Source organism: Lactuca serriola, chromosome 2 (assembly GCF_051521515.1).
Source record: "Lactuca serriola cultivar US96UC23 chromosome 2, Lser_US96UC23_V15, whole genome shotgun sequence".
NCBI classification, from domain to species: domain Eukaryota; kingdom Viridiplantae; phylum Streptophyta; class Magnoliopsida; order Asterales; family Asteraceae; genus Lactuca; species Lactuca serriola.
The window spans coordinates 56,048,230-56,065,026 of record NC_136409.1 but is presented as its reverse complement, the minus strand read 5'-3'; positions in this window follow the sequence as shown (position 1 = coordinate 56,065,026).

The following is a 16,797-nucleotide window of genomic DNA, read 5'->3' as shown; positions in this document are numbered from 1 at the left end:
GGGGTCCCATCGAACTCTGGTGGTTTTGTGTTGCTGAATTCCCGGAATAGTAATGCGTCCCCACCCTGCGGCCTTGCAGTAGTCACCGCTGCGGTAGTCGCTGCAGCAGCAGCCTCAGTAAGAGCGGCATAACGCTCGTCGAACGTCTCAATCAATGTGGTCTTTATGGACCCAAACATCTCCGGAATCTCGGCCCTGATGGCTGCAGCTACCTCCTCCTGGATGATCCGGCGGATATCCTCCTCACTGGTACCACTGCTCTCAGACGTGAAACGTGTCCTCACCATGATCTACCGCTGAAATACGACATACAATAAATTTAGAATCCCCATGAACACACTCACACTCGTCAACTCTTTCCTCCTTGATTCTTGGCATTCCAAAGATTCTTACTTGGGTTGCACCCCGCTCCGGTGCTTCCAGTAGTACGGGCCCAATACTACTGTCCGCACCGCACCAGAATACACTCCAAGTCCTCCTCTTCGGATTCCAGGTCTCAAGTACTCTATCATGCGTAGACCACTCTCTAATATATCTATCATAAGTCCCTCGCTGCTACCTACTCACTCTCAAGCATCTCATAGCAGCTCACCTCTCCCTAGACTAAGGCATCACAAATCAGGCCAATCTATTCCTAGTAGCAATGCCTAGCCTACTCTAACATGCAGATACATCATATCAATATTAACATCACATAATGTAAGGGTATTTTGGGAAATCACCGTTCGGGCATGGGACATTGATTCCCGAAATGCTCAGGCATGGGACATTCTGGACTTCCAAGGGTCCCAATATAGGGTTCCAATCGCTTGGGGGACTAAGGAAACACTCAATCTAGCTACAAAAGGGTTCAATAAACCCTAAATCCATATACACATCAACATAGAAGAATGCAACTCGAAAATATTACCTAAATAACGTTGCTCAGTGTCCCCAATCCTCAGAATGTGGCTTCTCTTGTTGTTCCCTTAACCAAGCCTCCTCCTCCTTGCAAAATAACACTTCCAAGATCAATAATGGTCTTCTACCTTGCTCCAGATGCTCACAATCGAATTTGGGTTTCTCTCAAAGGACTAGGATGAACAATGACGGCCATAAGGCCCCTTATATATGTCCCAAACCTGGACGGTTAGGGTTTCGCTAAACAGCGCAGACTCGCCGAGTCCATATCCGGACTCGTCGAGTCCAGTCGCGAACCCGCGACCAGATCCGCGATCCTACTCGGCGAGTCTGAGCTCCAACTCGCCGAGTCCCCTCTTAAAACACCCAAAAATCATAAATATAACGATACCTGGAATTCCGGGCTGTTACAGAATCAAAACCATTTTCCTATATTACTAGCAATGGAATCATATAAACAATAATTTTTTTCACAAATGCCATTGTAAGGATTCTTAAAATAAATAAAATCAAAAATTTCCTTTTATTTTAAAAACTTTGCGGAAAAACTTATCCTTACAATCCATATGAAAACCTTGTTGTTATATATTCCTAAGCAATGTGTCATAACTCCTAAGTAACAACTTCAAAATTCTGATGCGATCGAAGTCCATCTTCGCGATCAGAAGCAGCATATACTTCCATTAAGCTTTCTCTCTTTTCTTTGATTCTTATAACATCACCATGTGACCTAGTCACATTATGTAATAAGAATCTCCAAATAGGAGCTTAGCAGAGTTAGACAATGGACTTTACCTGAAGTAGAGTCAAACTTATTGACTTTAACATCCTTAGGTAAATTTGGCGGCTTCGCAAACAGTACCCCTTCCTTTGGCAATTTTAACAAATGGAACCTTTGGTAATGGTACATGGGACTCTCATAGACATAGCTTTTCTCTTTACCATTTGGTCAACCGAGTTGACTATGGCCGATCCCTTTCCATTATGCTTTTTTTGGATTTCCAGTGTCACCATTGTCAACGTCCATAAAGTTTTGGGAAGTCGATCTTCTAATCAAATTTGCTTTACTAGCCTTCCAAATCATTGTTGATTCAGTAGTACCAAGCAAATAGATAAGATCATTAAGGGTCTTTTCATAGTCTGTTTCATAGGAGTCCTAAAGGAACTCACTATTTGACTTAGAAAGTGATTGAACCACCAACTTTCGAAAGACTTTGACACCCAACTCTCCCGGCTTGTCAATATGTGACTTCATCTCCAAGATGTGATCACACTTAGACCTTTCCTTGCCAATAGGGCTTGAGTGACCTTGAACTTGTGGGTTAGGGAGAATAATTGGAGGAGGAGGAGAAAGTGAAGTTCCAAGAGATTTGGGAAGATCATAGATGTCTGAACTAGACATCTTTTGGGAGATATTCAAGACAGTTAATCTAAAGTCCTTAATATAACACCCAATATGAAATATTAAGGCTAGGACCCAACACAATATTTTATAACTCGGAAGAGGGATGCAGTAATCCAAGCTATAAAATATTTGAAGGTAGGTGAATGACGATTCATCAATTTCCACCATGAAAAACGAAATAATTATTAGGTTTTTAATTGGATTTGAAACTCCTAGATCTTTTGAGATTCATTGAACTGTTCAATGGCATGTTTCAATCTCGAGTGTGCCCTTCAGGTTTTGTGACTGGGATGCCGAGGATCACAAAACAAGGTGTGAATAACCATGCAAATATACTTGGTACCCTTAATATTTACCCCTCAATCGATGTGCCGGTTAACCACACACGCTCCATCGATACTATGATAAATATTAAGTTACCCTTTACCTACCTTGTTAAATACGAGTTAGTGTGTCGGTTAACCACACACGCTCCACTAACCGACTTAAACAAAGTGCAAAGTGTAATTTCATGGATTAGTACCTTATTAACATTTTCCTAAAGTAACTAAGATTTGGAATTATAAAAAACATTTAGTTACTTTATATTTATCATTAATACTTTTAATGAAGGGAGAATTATAGTCCTTGTCCTACCGGTTTGGCTAACGACCCTCCACCGGTCAAGGAAGCAGTGGGTGAGAGTGGACACCCATTAAACTACCATTTTATAGGCAGTAACCTTAGACCCCCCTTGTAGACCGGCTTCGTGAATGAGGCCTACTAACGGTAAGACTGACTTGCTCTTATACATATATAAATATTATTAACTTATAATAATATAAAGTATAAGGGTTGAATTTCAATTCTTTAAAATTCTAAGGGCTTGACTTGGAATTAAAGTATTCATAAAAGAAAACTTTTCAAATTCCAAAACTTGAGGGCAAGTTTTGAAACTATTCAAAACTCTTGGATATTTATAACTTATGAGTTTTAATTAAAGCGTTAAAACTTTTAATGAAGAAACTCTTAGACATCCATAACTTGAGGACAAGTTATGGAGCCATAAAAACTATTTATAAGGAAAGACTCTTCATTTTTTTTGTAACCTAAGGCATTTTTATGGGTTTTTAAGATTCATAAATGTGACTTTTCATATAACTTGAGGACAAGTTACAAAAACACATTTTATGAACAACTTTTAGATTAATTTTGATTGAAAACTACTAACACATATTTTTCATTAATCTAAAAAATAACTCATAAAACAAGGTAACACAAAAAAAAAACTTTTGGATTCCATAACTTATGGAGTTTAATGTTTCTTTTATGATAAAACGTTTCATGTTCCATAACTTAAGAACAAGTTATGGAATTCTTTAAAACATTAAGACCAAGATTTGTAACTCCATAAAAACTTTGAATCAATTTTTTTTAAAACCTTTTCATATCCATAACTTATGGAGGTTTCAAAAAACTCTTTAGATCAAACTCTTAAAACTAATAAAATAATCATATAATTTTATCTTTTACTAAATTTGACCTAATTCAACTCATATAACAAATGATTCAAATTTTACAAATAATTAATTTTTCACAAAACAAGTAATTATCTTAAAATTTGACAAACGTCATGTTTTTTTTTCCTTTTTTTTCCAACTTTGAAAATAAAAGATTTGCATCAATACAACAGAAAACAACCCATGGCTCTGATACAACTGTTGGGTTTTAGTATACTACAACATCTTATGGTGCACATACAACCCTAAATACCTTGGATCTTTGTTTTCTCTATTATACATGCAAGTATGAAGTTTCCAAGATATTACCCTAAACTAGCATACAAATATCATATACTTGGGTAATCAAATGGATAGAATACATACCTTTGTTTTATGTAGCTTGTCTTCATGAAGCTTGAGTGCCTAATGCCCCAAGTGTGACACCTCAGATGGTTAACATAACACCATGAACTCTTGGAGTAACCTTGAGAATAAGGATACTTTGATTCTCTAGTGAAATCGGCTAGCCCTCCTTAGTGTACCCACACTAGTGCTAATTTCACCAACCAAGGACCTCTTTATATAGTGTGGAGATTAGGTTTAAACCCTAATACACATGACCTTTCATTTCTTATGATCCATGGGTTAAACTCTCCATGGACTATCCATGAAAGCTTAGCCCAACTTAAATGAACTTCGCCCATCACACATATATATCTAAGAGTCCATATTTAATTAGTTCCTTTTGATCACTTAATTAGTTATAAATTAATTCTTGATCAATAATAATTAAATAATATGATTATATATTAATATATTAGAACTTATAATATATTAATATAAAATCACTAGTATCCTTTTTCCTCATCTTGTCTATCCAATTGTCCCGATGCCATGCAACCCAAATGGACCATGCCCAGTCGGGTCAAGTCTTACCAATTATAGTTATGGACTTAGACATTAATCCAACACTTGGATCCATGGGTTCAAATACACCATGGAGCATCCTATGGGTTTTAGCCCAATTTGATAATCCATGGAGCATTAGCCCACCATACAAGTATGGATGATTTACACAATCAACCCATATATTTAATTAGTCTTCTTTTGATCACTTAATTAACTCTTGACCAATAATAATTAAATAATCCTACTAATATATTAGAACATATAATATATTAATAATCCTTAAGTGTTATTTCTCTCATTATAGTCTATCCAAATGCATGATGTCATGCAACCCAAATGGACCATGCCGGGTCGGGTCAAATCTTACCAATTATAGTTATGGACTTAAACATTAGTCCAACAAAACGTACCAGTAACCACCGTGGGATCTTCCATTGCTTCCCCTTGCCCTAAGTCAAAGACCCTTCCGACACCGTTGGTGTTTGTATTTCTAGCTTTTGGGCAGTCCTTCTTGAAGTGCCCAGTTTCCCTATAGTTGTAATAGGCTCGGCTTGCTCCGGCGTTGACGGTCGGGTTGGCTTGTTGAGCAGATGCCCTTTAGAAACGGGCAGTATGCCCTTTCTTGTTACAGTTTTTGTAGTGCATCTCGTGACAAGGGCCATTGTAATGAAAGCTGCACTTGTTACATTTGGGAAGATTCCCAGCGTACTGCCTCTGGTGAGTTGGAGCGGCGGTGGTAGTGGCAATGCGAACCACCACTACTTTTTTTGTTTCCCCCTTTCGCTTGGTAGGTTCCAGGGTCGGTTCGTTTTTCTTGTTGTTCCAGAACTTCCTTTTGTTGTTTCCCCCTTTCGCTTGTTCGGAGGTGGCCACGACGGTGCCATGGCTGGCATAGTGATCAATGAGTTGCTATGCTAATTGCTTGGCACTGTTGAAAGGTCTCGGATTTGAAGCCAACACATTTCCTTGGACATGGGGTGTTAATCCCCAGATGTATTTTTCCACCTTTTTGCTCTCCTGGGTGACGAACCCGGGACATAGTATGGCTAGATCACTGAATCTGGCTATGTAGGATGTGATGCTAGAGCCCGTGATTTTGAGGCCCCAAAATTCATGTTCCAATTTCTGAATTTCGCCTCTTGGGAAATCTTCCGCTAGAAAAAGGATCTTCATATTGCCCAGCTCATCGCATTCGCCACCAGGAGAGTTAAAGATTTCACATGACCATTCCACCAGGTAAGGGCCCGGGACAAGAACAGATTTCGAAGACTGATTCAGTCTTCACGAACTGTTGCAAGAGGGAAATGATGCCCCCGGTCCCATTGAAGGATTTGGGTTTGCCGTTGAAAAATATTTATAGGAACATTCCTTTGAATGCCCCTGACTTTCCCCCTGATTGGAGGTAGTACTACCATTTCCTGAGCCACCGGTGCTGTTTGTACCAATTTGTGACTTTGCAGCTGCCACGGATGCTGTTACGGCAACTTGGAACATAGCGGGGTCAAATTGTGGAGGTGGTGGCAGAGGGGGTGCTTAGTTGTAAGAAGGCCTGGGATTTTTCCGCGGTGGCATAATTCTGCCACAAATTTTTGAAAAACTTTGGTAAGCCTTTAGCAGTAGTGAATAGTAGGTTTATATCGAACTAAAATTGCCTGCGTTATGTTCCGACTTTTAAAGTAATTACAAGTACTTCATGCTGGAGAGTTCATATGATTTTGAGCCCATGAATTTAGTAGTGTCTGAGTGCGAACTTGTGACTTGATCCATTTAAGGTCCTTCTACAAATGCTTGGTGTATGCTTGTTATAAGCAATTAAAATCGAATAGATCATTGAATCTAATGGGTCTGCCTTAAGCCCACAACCAAACAAGGAACATGAGCCAAAGCAGAACCACCATTTCTAAACCGATAGAATCTTAATTACATACAACTTTATTGCCTATACCAAGTAGTTGTAGGCTCACCATCAGCAACGAAATGTATTGCTCCTGAATTTAGTCATAACACCCCCCCCCTAATGAAAATAATATGCATGCTAATTTTCATTGATATGATTTTTGTACATAGAATTTGGAAAAATTGACCTTAACGCAGGTCAACATCACATCATTGAAAAGAGAAGTTTTTGAAGGCATTAAGCTCATTCGATCAGTGTAACCACAAAATCGAAGGGTTGTACATACACATAGAAAAGAGCAGCACCAACGCATACTCATAAACCTACTAATAAATATTGGTGGGTTGTGTGGACCCTACTCACGGTGACTGGTCCCTGTCAGGCCTTGAGACGAGGTCGAGGCTCCTTGTAGCTTCGCAATCCGGCGTTCGGCCGCGATCACTCTCTCCTCGAGAGCCGCATACCTTTCTGAGTACTCCCTTACCTCCGCCTGAGCGGCGGTAAGGTTGTCGATGAGTTGGTCCATGGGATAGAAATCTCTTTCCAAATCCCTGGTACGTGCATTAGTGGCCTCTACAACAACATTGAGATACCGAGCTCGATCTGCCATTTCCCTATTTTGTTCCCCCATGTTTGTGAGTTGCTGGACCATGACGGGGAGGGCCCTGTCAGCTGGTGCCCCATGACTGAGGTCGTAGTAACCCCGTTGATTGCCAAATGGTGATCGTTGTCGTTGTTGACGGATCCACCTCTCAATTACTGCTGCCCAACGGAGCTCAGACCCGTTGTAGCCAAAATGGTTCGCAGGCACCTTGACGATGTAAGGAGGATTGATGACGTCCGGTTCCTCCTCTTCTTCTTCGTTCTCAAATTCTTCTTCAAGTCCTTCTTCGTCAATTTCTTCTTCTTCTTCGGGTTCTTCTTCTTCGGCCTCTTCGGGGTCTTCCTCGGGTTCCTCCTCGAATATTTCCTCGAGATCTTCTTCCGGTTCTTCTTCTGTTTAGCCACCGTTCCCTTGGTTAGGAAAGTAGGAGTCTCCTGGTAAATGAAATACTGACATGACGTCTATACAAGAATAGGGGTGTAAGAGGCACATAATGAATCTAGAAAGATTGTGCTTGAGCATATAAAATACTCCTATAGTATTTTAAACATTTTACTAGATTACTAGAGCAATTCTTGTATGAGTGGTTGTAAGTTGTTAGACTTGTTGCCCAGTATGACCATCCCCCAACATATGCTAGCCACTTCTCGAACAAATATAGTTGATCAGGCTATATTCATCCCATACTTGATTTCATGTCCCAAGGCATAATCACAGTTCACAACTCCTCTATTTTTTACACTTTCACGCTTTTCCTTAGACATGACACTATACCGGCATGCATGTATGTACATGTACTTTTCATAAAAATAACGTTTTTATTTCTAAAAGTATAAGTGTAGGGAAAACATTTAGTCAGAGAGTCTTAGTCCCTTTTTGTTTATAGTTTGTATATCTTATATGGTTTGATATATGATGTTCACTATAAACCATGCTCTGATACTAATCTGTCACACCCTCAAAACAAGGATGGTGGAAACGTCCAGGGGTAGAGGACTTCGTGTATAGTATCACAACAATGAGTATAATAGTGCTCAAAGTGAATACAACCATTATAAATATAATCGATAAAGTTACATGATTTCACAAGTTTACATGTTTCAAAATCGATTACAATATAATGACAAAAACGTTTTTCTTGACACCGAAGCGTCCCATCCTCAAAAGCCGGTAGTTACATGTTTTACTGATTACCTGAGAATACAAGTAGTTTTGAAAAAGTGTCAACAATTAAGTTGGTGAGTTCATAAGATTTTGGATGTTCTTCAAGCGTCAGTTATAACTTACAGGACTTTTAACCAACACTCTAAGAGTACAATGAAGAATGCCTCACAATTTACGATAACTAGTTTACGTGTAGTGTGAGTGTAAAACCTTTTTTGTGGTGGAATTGAATCCCCTTTTTGTGTAGTATATTTGTAATATGAACTTCATAAACTATACTTAATATAGCTTATCATGTAGTAAATGTAACCCGTTTGTTTTGAGTGAAAAACCCTTTTCTGTGTAAGTAGTAGTTTAGCAACACATAACTATACTTATTATGTTTCATCTTGTATTATTTGTAATGACAAATGACCTTTACAATTTAGTGAGTAATATCTATTACCTAAATGTAACTCAACAGTAAACACATGAATATTATGAAGTCATCAAGGATAAACACTTTGCTTAACATGTTACAAAGTTTTATAAAAGTTGTAAGCAGTTTAACTAGTTTTTAACTTTCCAACACTGTTTTAGAAAAATCACAGGAACATCATACGAAGTGAAAATTTGAATCTGTAAACTCTGAAAGTTTAGAAAATTTGTTTTGTATGTCCATAATTTTAATTATGATTTTTAGTGATCTCTAACTTGTGTGAAAACGTTCAACTTCACAGACTGGTCCGAAGTTGTAGTTACAATGATAAGTTGTTTTGTAAAAATCACCATAAATTGAAAAAAATCATATGAACATGTGAAAGTAGTAATTTTAAAGGTATAAACCTGAACCACTTTCATATTAAACATTTTTGAAAGATTTTGAGCTTAAGTTGGTCAAAACAGTTCGTGAGTGAGCCTTAACTTTCTTGTTGAAAGCTGGTGCTTCAGCTTAGTGATGTGTTTGGTGTTTTAACTTGTATTCCCCCCCCCCATTCTCCTAAAAATTGAAGAAAATTGAAAAATGTAGGGGTATGAACTCATGTTGAGTGATTTTCTGAGATGAATGTGGAAGATGAGAGGTTTCCAAGTCAAGAAAACTTGGTTGGTGCTTGAAGTTTTGAAGATCCTAGGTACAAATATGATGATATTTGTGTAAGAGAATCATTATTTAAGTGTAGGAGTGTAGAGTATTTATGTGTAGGATGACGATACTTACCGAAACTGGAGCATAATGCCCAAGAAGAGCCCTGAAATCTCGAGTTTAGAGAGCAAAAGTGAGAGAGAAAATGGGTTTTTATTTTTGGTGAGAAGAATGAATATTTTTGAAGGAGAGATGAGGATTTTCCAGCCTTTGATAAGGTAATATCCTGGAGAAGAGTGTGAGAGGAAAATTAGTTGACTAGATAGAGATGAATAGTGACTGAGGGTTGTCATAGGGTGGGTATGGGAGGTAGCTTTTGTCATTACTTTATGGGGAAGTCAACACTCACTACCAATATCTTGCACAAAAGATATTATTCTTAGATAAATGTCCCCTCCCCCCCCCCCCCCCCCAAAAAAAAAAAATTGATTAAATCATGAACATATCAGGTCTTATATGTCAAAATATAAGTTTGGGTCTAAATCCCACGTTGAAATCATGAAAAACGAGCTTAAAATGCAAACTACTCGAAAACCAGGATTAAGAGGCGAACCTGCGAAGTTTTGAGGGGCAGAATCGAGGGTTCGGTCCAAGAAGCTTGTGAACCGAAGGTAGGTGGGCCGATAGTGGAAGGAACCAAAAGTGGCATTCGGACCGAAGGGTGATCCAGGGCTGAAGGTTGATCCGAACCGAAAGTGAGTTCGGTTCTTACGAGAGGATTCGTTCCTAGGCAGGTTCGGTTCTAAAAGGTAGGTTTCGGTCCTCATAGTTGGTTTCGGTCCTTATAGCAGGTTTCAGTCCTTATAGCTGGTTTCGGCCCTTATAGCTGGTTTCAGTCCATCATGGTTGTTTTTCGAGATATCTTCCCGTTTCGAACGATTCTTGCCTAACTTAAGGGTCGGGATGCCCCGAGTGATTATAAAAATTTGAAAGACATTTTAAGAGATATTTGGGAGAGATTTGGGAGAGAGAGAATTAGAGTGAGAGTGATTTAGAGAGAATTTTTTTGCGGCCTTTGTGAATGTTTAGCCTTTAAATGCGAGGTTCGTAAGCCCCGTTAAACTTTTTTTTGAGTGTTATACGCCCCCATAGGGAATGTAGTTGTATTGTATCGAGTAGTTACATCATTTACTCTGATTAGGATTTAGATTTTCTGAACACGTGAAAACTCAAAGTGATACCTTGCATTAAGATAGTGTGTTGTACAATAGTAACCATAATGTAAACCCTATTATACAACGGTTAATTGAGTTGACCGATTTGACTTGTTGATTTTATTTGGTTTTGACTTGACCAGAAAGTGACGGTTGTCACAGTAGAGAAAACAAAGACCTTACGTACGAAGTTTATAACCCTAGGAAAGGCCAAAGACCACTAAAAGAACAATTAGAGGCCAAAACTAAGGATTTTAGGAAACTACAGGAAGTGTATAACAAAAAGTTTGATGTGTCAAGTGAGATAGTTGAGACTATGATAATGAAAAAATGAGATGGAAATATAAGAAGCAGGTAGGTCTAGGGTAGGAGAGTGTCCCCTCCTTTTAATCACAATTACACTGCTGTCCCTATGACCCAGGAAGAGACGAATAGAGAGGAATATCTTGTGTATGGCAAACCTGTTGTACCTGTGCTGGATAGTAGTGCTAGGGAAAAGGATACTAACATTTCTACTTCCTATGCAGATTCACCATTCAGTCAAGGCAAGCAGGCTTCTGAAGAGAGTGTTTTTAATAATAATATTATTTCAAAATCCGATGTTTCTGTTTCAAACAATGATGCTTTTTTTTTCTAACTCTAAAACTGATGTTTTTATTTTTGATGATTCTTTGTCAAAGTATGATGATTCAGATGTTATTGATAAGTGTGGTGATGTGTTTCATAAATATGATGTTCCTGTTACTAGCATATACACTCCACTTACACCTGTCACGAATCTGAAACTTGCACATGCACTTGTGGGAAGCGTAATGGAGTCAATAAGAACACTAGACAAAAAAAGAGTGGTACCAGATTTTATGCTAAGAAACAGACATGCTTTAACTGTGGAACTGCTATTCATATTGCACATAATTATGAAAATCGGGCATTTGTTCTTTTTTATGCACAAAGAAGAGAGAACGAGTTACGAGGAAGATCTCTCATTAGAAAATTCTCGAGATCTCGTTCTCATGATGATGATTGGAATGTCAATAAAGACAAAAAACAGGGTGAGCTTGAAAATAATAAATAGGTTTTACATGAAAATATAACATGTACTTTAACGAAACCCAACGTGGCTAAGCCGAGATCGGGTTCGTCAAGGTCTTCATCTGGGTCTTTGAGTAATCTTAGACGGAAACCGAAACAATCAAAACCAAAGAAAAATGTTTCAAAATCACTTGAAAATGTTCCTAAACCTAACTATAAATGGGTGCCCAAACATTTAAATGTCCAATCACCTCAGTCGTCTGTATGTGCGTCCGGTAATCAATCAAATTCAAAAAAGTGAAAAAGAAATTTCAATTGCTAACAAGAGAAAACCTAGTGTTTCAATAACTTGGGTTCCAAAATCTAATTAATCCCACGCATCGTGCAGGAACAACTACGGAGGAATGTCGTCAGACCCTAGTATGTCGAAAGTGGTTGTTCCAAGCACATGACAGGAGAGATCTACCAACTGCATGACATTCATAATTTTAATGGGGGTTGTGTTTCCTTCGTAGGAGGAGAAGGTAGGAAGATCAGCCAGAAAGGAACTGGCACATACATAGTGCTTAGTTTTGAGAATGTCAACTACGCTCCCGAGCTGAAGCACTGTCTGTTGAGTGTCTCACAGATCTATGAAAAAGGCTATTCAACATACTTCACTAACAAAGAGTGTCTCATCTTGAAGACTGGAATTATTTTCCTTGAAGAATGGATCCTGGTGAAATCAAAGAGGGATGGAAATTCATACATCATTGACGTGAATCACAATATTCTAGAAGAAGTCACATGTCTTTTCTCTAATGTCTTTGAACACAATGCAATGCTTTGGCATCGTCGTCCCGACCATGCAAATGCCAAGAACCTGAATCGTCTTGCTAAAAACGAGATTGTGTGTGGCCTTCCTATCAAGGGCTTTATCACTTTTGAAAAAATGTGTGGCGTGTGCTCAAGGAAAACATCATCGCAAGCCCCATTTGCCAAAGACTGTCAACTCAATCAGTAAGGTTCTCCAATTGTTGCATATGGATTTGTTTTGTCCGGTCAATGTTCTCAACATCAACAAGAACTCTTATTTCCTGGTTGTGATAGATAAGTACTTGCGGTTCACATGGGTTTTCTTCTTACGAACAAGAGTGGGATTGCTGATATGATCAAGCATTTCATTGTGATGATTGAGAGTCAAACTGATGAAAGGGTGAAGGCACTTCGAACTGATAATGACACATAATTCAAGAACGCAGTTCTGGATCATTTCTATGAAGACAAGGGTATACTGCGTTGGTACACTGCTTTTCGAACTCCTCAGCAAAATGGTGTTGCGGAACGGCGCAATCGTACTCCGATAGACGTTGCAAGGACGATGCTTTATGATTCTAAAGTACCCGTCTTCTTCTGGGCGGAGGCGACCAACACTACTTGCTATGTCCGGAACTATGTCCTGATCAACAAAGCCCAAATGAGACCCCATATTAACTTCTATACAATCACAAGCCATCAGTTGCTCATTTCAATATATTTGGATGTCCTTGAACCCTCCTTCACCTAGAATCCAACCCCAAGTTCAACTCGAAGGCCGATGACTGCTACTTTGTGGGATACGCCGCGCGCACTACTTATGGTGTATACAACAAGACCACCAAGTAGATTGTGGAATCTTTCAATGTACGCTGGCTGGAAGAGAATGAGATAGATGTCCGAGTCGGTCCTGACTGGTTATTTGATTATGCTTCTTTATTTGAATCATTTAATGTGTTTTCAGATGATGTGTCAGGTTCTTTCTTAGGTATGAAGGCTGTTATTAAAGATGAAGAGGAAGATGTTGTGTATAGACCACCTTTGGTGCCTCCTACGATTCTTATGGTAGATGAAGCTATACCAAGTACTTATTGAGGTTTTCCAAGTCAAAGAATCAATCCTGATGCTGAAGCGACACCTCTTACTCCTGCTAAAAGAGAACTCATGACCAGAGATACCTCCGCTGCTACTCAATCATTCATGCAGCTTCTCTTTCCTGAACCAATAGTAAATGAGTACATGGCAAGCACCTCTCCCGGTTCCATATTGTCTGAGGCGGATGATTCAGCAGATGACGGACTCATCAACATCAACAACCTTCCTGTTAGAATCAATGACATCATCCAGGAGATGTCATCTAGACTTCAACGTGATCATCCGATCGAAAACATCATTGGTCAACTAGGCAATGGAGTTAAAACAAGAAGTCAGAGTGGAGATGTTAACTCTTGTCTCTACTCTTTCTTCATTTCTTAGATCGAGCCAAAGAACGTGCAAATGACACCGAATGAGCCTAGTTGGGTTAATGCAATGCACAAGGAACTTAATCATTTTGAGAAATTGGGGGTATGGAAGCTGGTTGAGTTGCCTAATGGAAAGAAGTATTTGGACATGCGCTGGGTATTCTGTAATAACCAAGACGATTGTGGGGTGATTGTGAGAAACAAAGCACGTCTGGTTGTTCGTGGGTTCAGAAAATTGAAGGTCTTGACTACACTAAAGTGTATGCTCTTATAGCGCCCCTTGAAGCTATATGTATCATCCTGGCTTATGCTTCCTACATGGGGTTCACCGTTTATCAGATGTACATTAAGACCGCCTTTTCTATATGGAGCTGTGAAAGAAGAAATGCATGTTGATCAAACTCCAGGTTTTGTCAACTCAAAATTTCCAAATCATGTCTACAAATTAGACAAGGCTCTATATGGGTTACATCAGGCTCCTCGAGCTTGGTATGCTACTCTAACAGATCGTTTGATTGAGCATGGTTATACCGGAGCCATGATTGATCAGACGCTCTTTATCAAGCGTGTGGATGCCGACTTAATTCTAGTACAAATATATGTTGATGACATCATTTTCGAGTCGACAAGCTCGAAGCTGTGGAAAGACTTCGAGACTATTATGAAGAAGAGATTTGAGATGAGTTCTTTAGGATAAATGACCATGTTCTTGGGGCTGCAAGTTCGACAAGATTCAACCGGAATCCTTTGGCATCATGGAAAATATGTTGAAGACATGCTTGAGAGGTCTGGATTTAATGATTCTAAAGTTGCATTGACGATGATGGCTGAACGAACCTTGTTGATTCCAGATCCGGATGGAGAATCCGTAGATCAAACAAAGTATAGATCAATGATAGCATCCCTGATGTATCTGATTGCGAGCAGACCCGACATCATGTTCGCAGTCTGTCAATGCGCATGTTATTAGGCTAATCCTTAACTCTCTCATTTAATTAATGTCAAAAGAATTTTTAGGTATCTCAAAGGTAGCCCAAAACTGGGTCTTTGGTATCTTAAAAATTTCGATTTTGATTTATATGTATTTGTTGACAACAATTATGGAGGTTGTGAACTTGACAGGAAATCAACTTTAGGGGATGTCAATTCCTAGGAGACTGTTAGGTGTCGTGGCAATGCAAGAAACAACAAACTGTCTCAACCACAACAACTGAGGTGGAATACGTTGCTGCCTCTGCCTGTTGCTCTCAAGTAATCTGGATTCAACATCAACTTTTGGACTATGGTTTGAATTTTATAGAAACCCCTATCTTTTGTGATAATGATGCTGCAATCTAAATAGCTAAAAATCCTTTCCAACACTCCAAAACCAAGCACATCGACATCAAAGTTCATTTCATTAGAGATTGTTATGAGCGTTCGATCATCCGTTTGGAACAGATTCATACTGATAATAATGTGGGGGATCTATTCACCAAACCGTTCAACAAAGCTCGATTTGATGTGCTTGTGGGCTTTCTCAAAATGATATGTTTTGAAGACTAATTTTTTTTAGGTTAGTTTAAATTTGCACATTTATTTTCTTTTGTCTCCTATGCACAAATTTAGGGGAGAAATAAGAACAAAACAAAATAATAAAATTCAAAAATCCAAACATATGTTCTAATGGAGGTTGTCTGCAGGTAATTGGCTGGGAAGTGATATTAAGCAAGTGATAGCAGGAAATTTTAATTTGTGTAAGGTACCAACGCTGAACTGTGTAGGATCTATCTTCAATGTGTTGTTAGGCACGGAAGATTTAAATGGACCAAACTAGGCATAGATTGACATTTAAAAGGACTTGACAAGTATTGACTTAGATATTTATGTTTGGTCTGACAATACGATGCTCGGTTAGATTAAGCAGTGTGATATACATGGGAATCTGTGGGCTAGACAAAAGTAATTTGTATCTAGAATTGTGGCTTAACTTTTCCTTGATGTATGATCTCATGTCCTTAATTCCGGTACTGATTGGGGGACTGGGGAATTTCGATAAAGTAGGTCTGTAGAAGGTTATTTTCTTGCTTTCTTTCTGTCAATCATATGTTGCCTCCTCTCCGTGATTGGAAGAGATCTGACCTGGACTACAACTTATGCAGCTCATTTTCTATACATTTCCTTCTATATGCAATTCTTTCTGTATGTTAGTCATATGATGTCTCCTTTGCGTGATAAGTTCTTATCCGACCTGGAACATAACATATGCAACAATCTATTTTTCAATCCCTCTAATTCAGTTAGTCATATGTCAATCCCTCTGCGCAATTGGAAGATATCCGACCTGGGAATAAGACATATGCATTTCTAAAATCTATCTTTTTCCTTAATAATTGTCTGCTCATTTAAAGTAAGGAGTATTTCAGTAGTCCTTGATTACCGGGGTATATCAGGAAGCGGGAAACACATTCTAGTACATCTAAAATTGAATATTTAATAGGTTGTCTGTAGATCTCGCTGCTGAATTTAGGTGGACAATAATATCTTTGGTCGTCGTCAGCTAAATGCTCCCTCTAGGAGTATTGTTTAGGTATATAGGGTCAAAAGTCTTGTCACTTGTAATATGTCCAAAAATTCGTCACAATCTTCCGTGTTTAAGTGGACCACAATACCGGCGATTGACCAGATCTTTTCATGAAGGTGGAGGTACAGAAAAACAGATTAAGGATGTCTTAAAACTTTGTTCCCAAACTCATGAAAATAATATTAGCAATGGTGAAAAGAAATTAGTGTTATTTTATTTTATTTTTATTTTTTTACTTTTATTTTTATTTTATTTTTTAAAAATTTAAAATTTAAAAAGAATTGTTAGTTTTAGTTTAATTTTATAG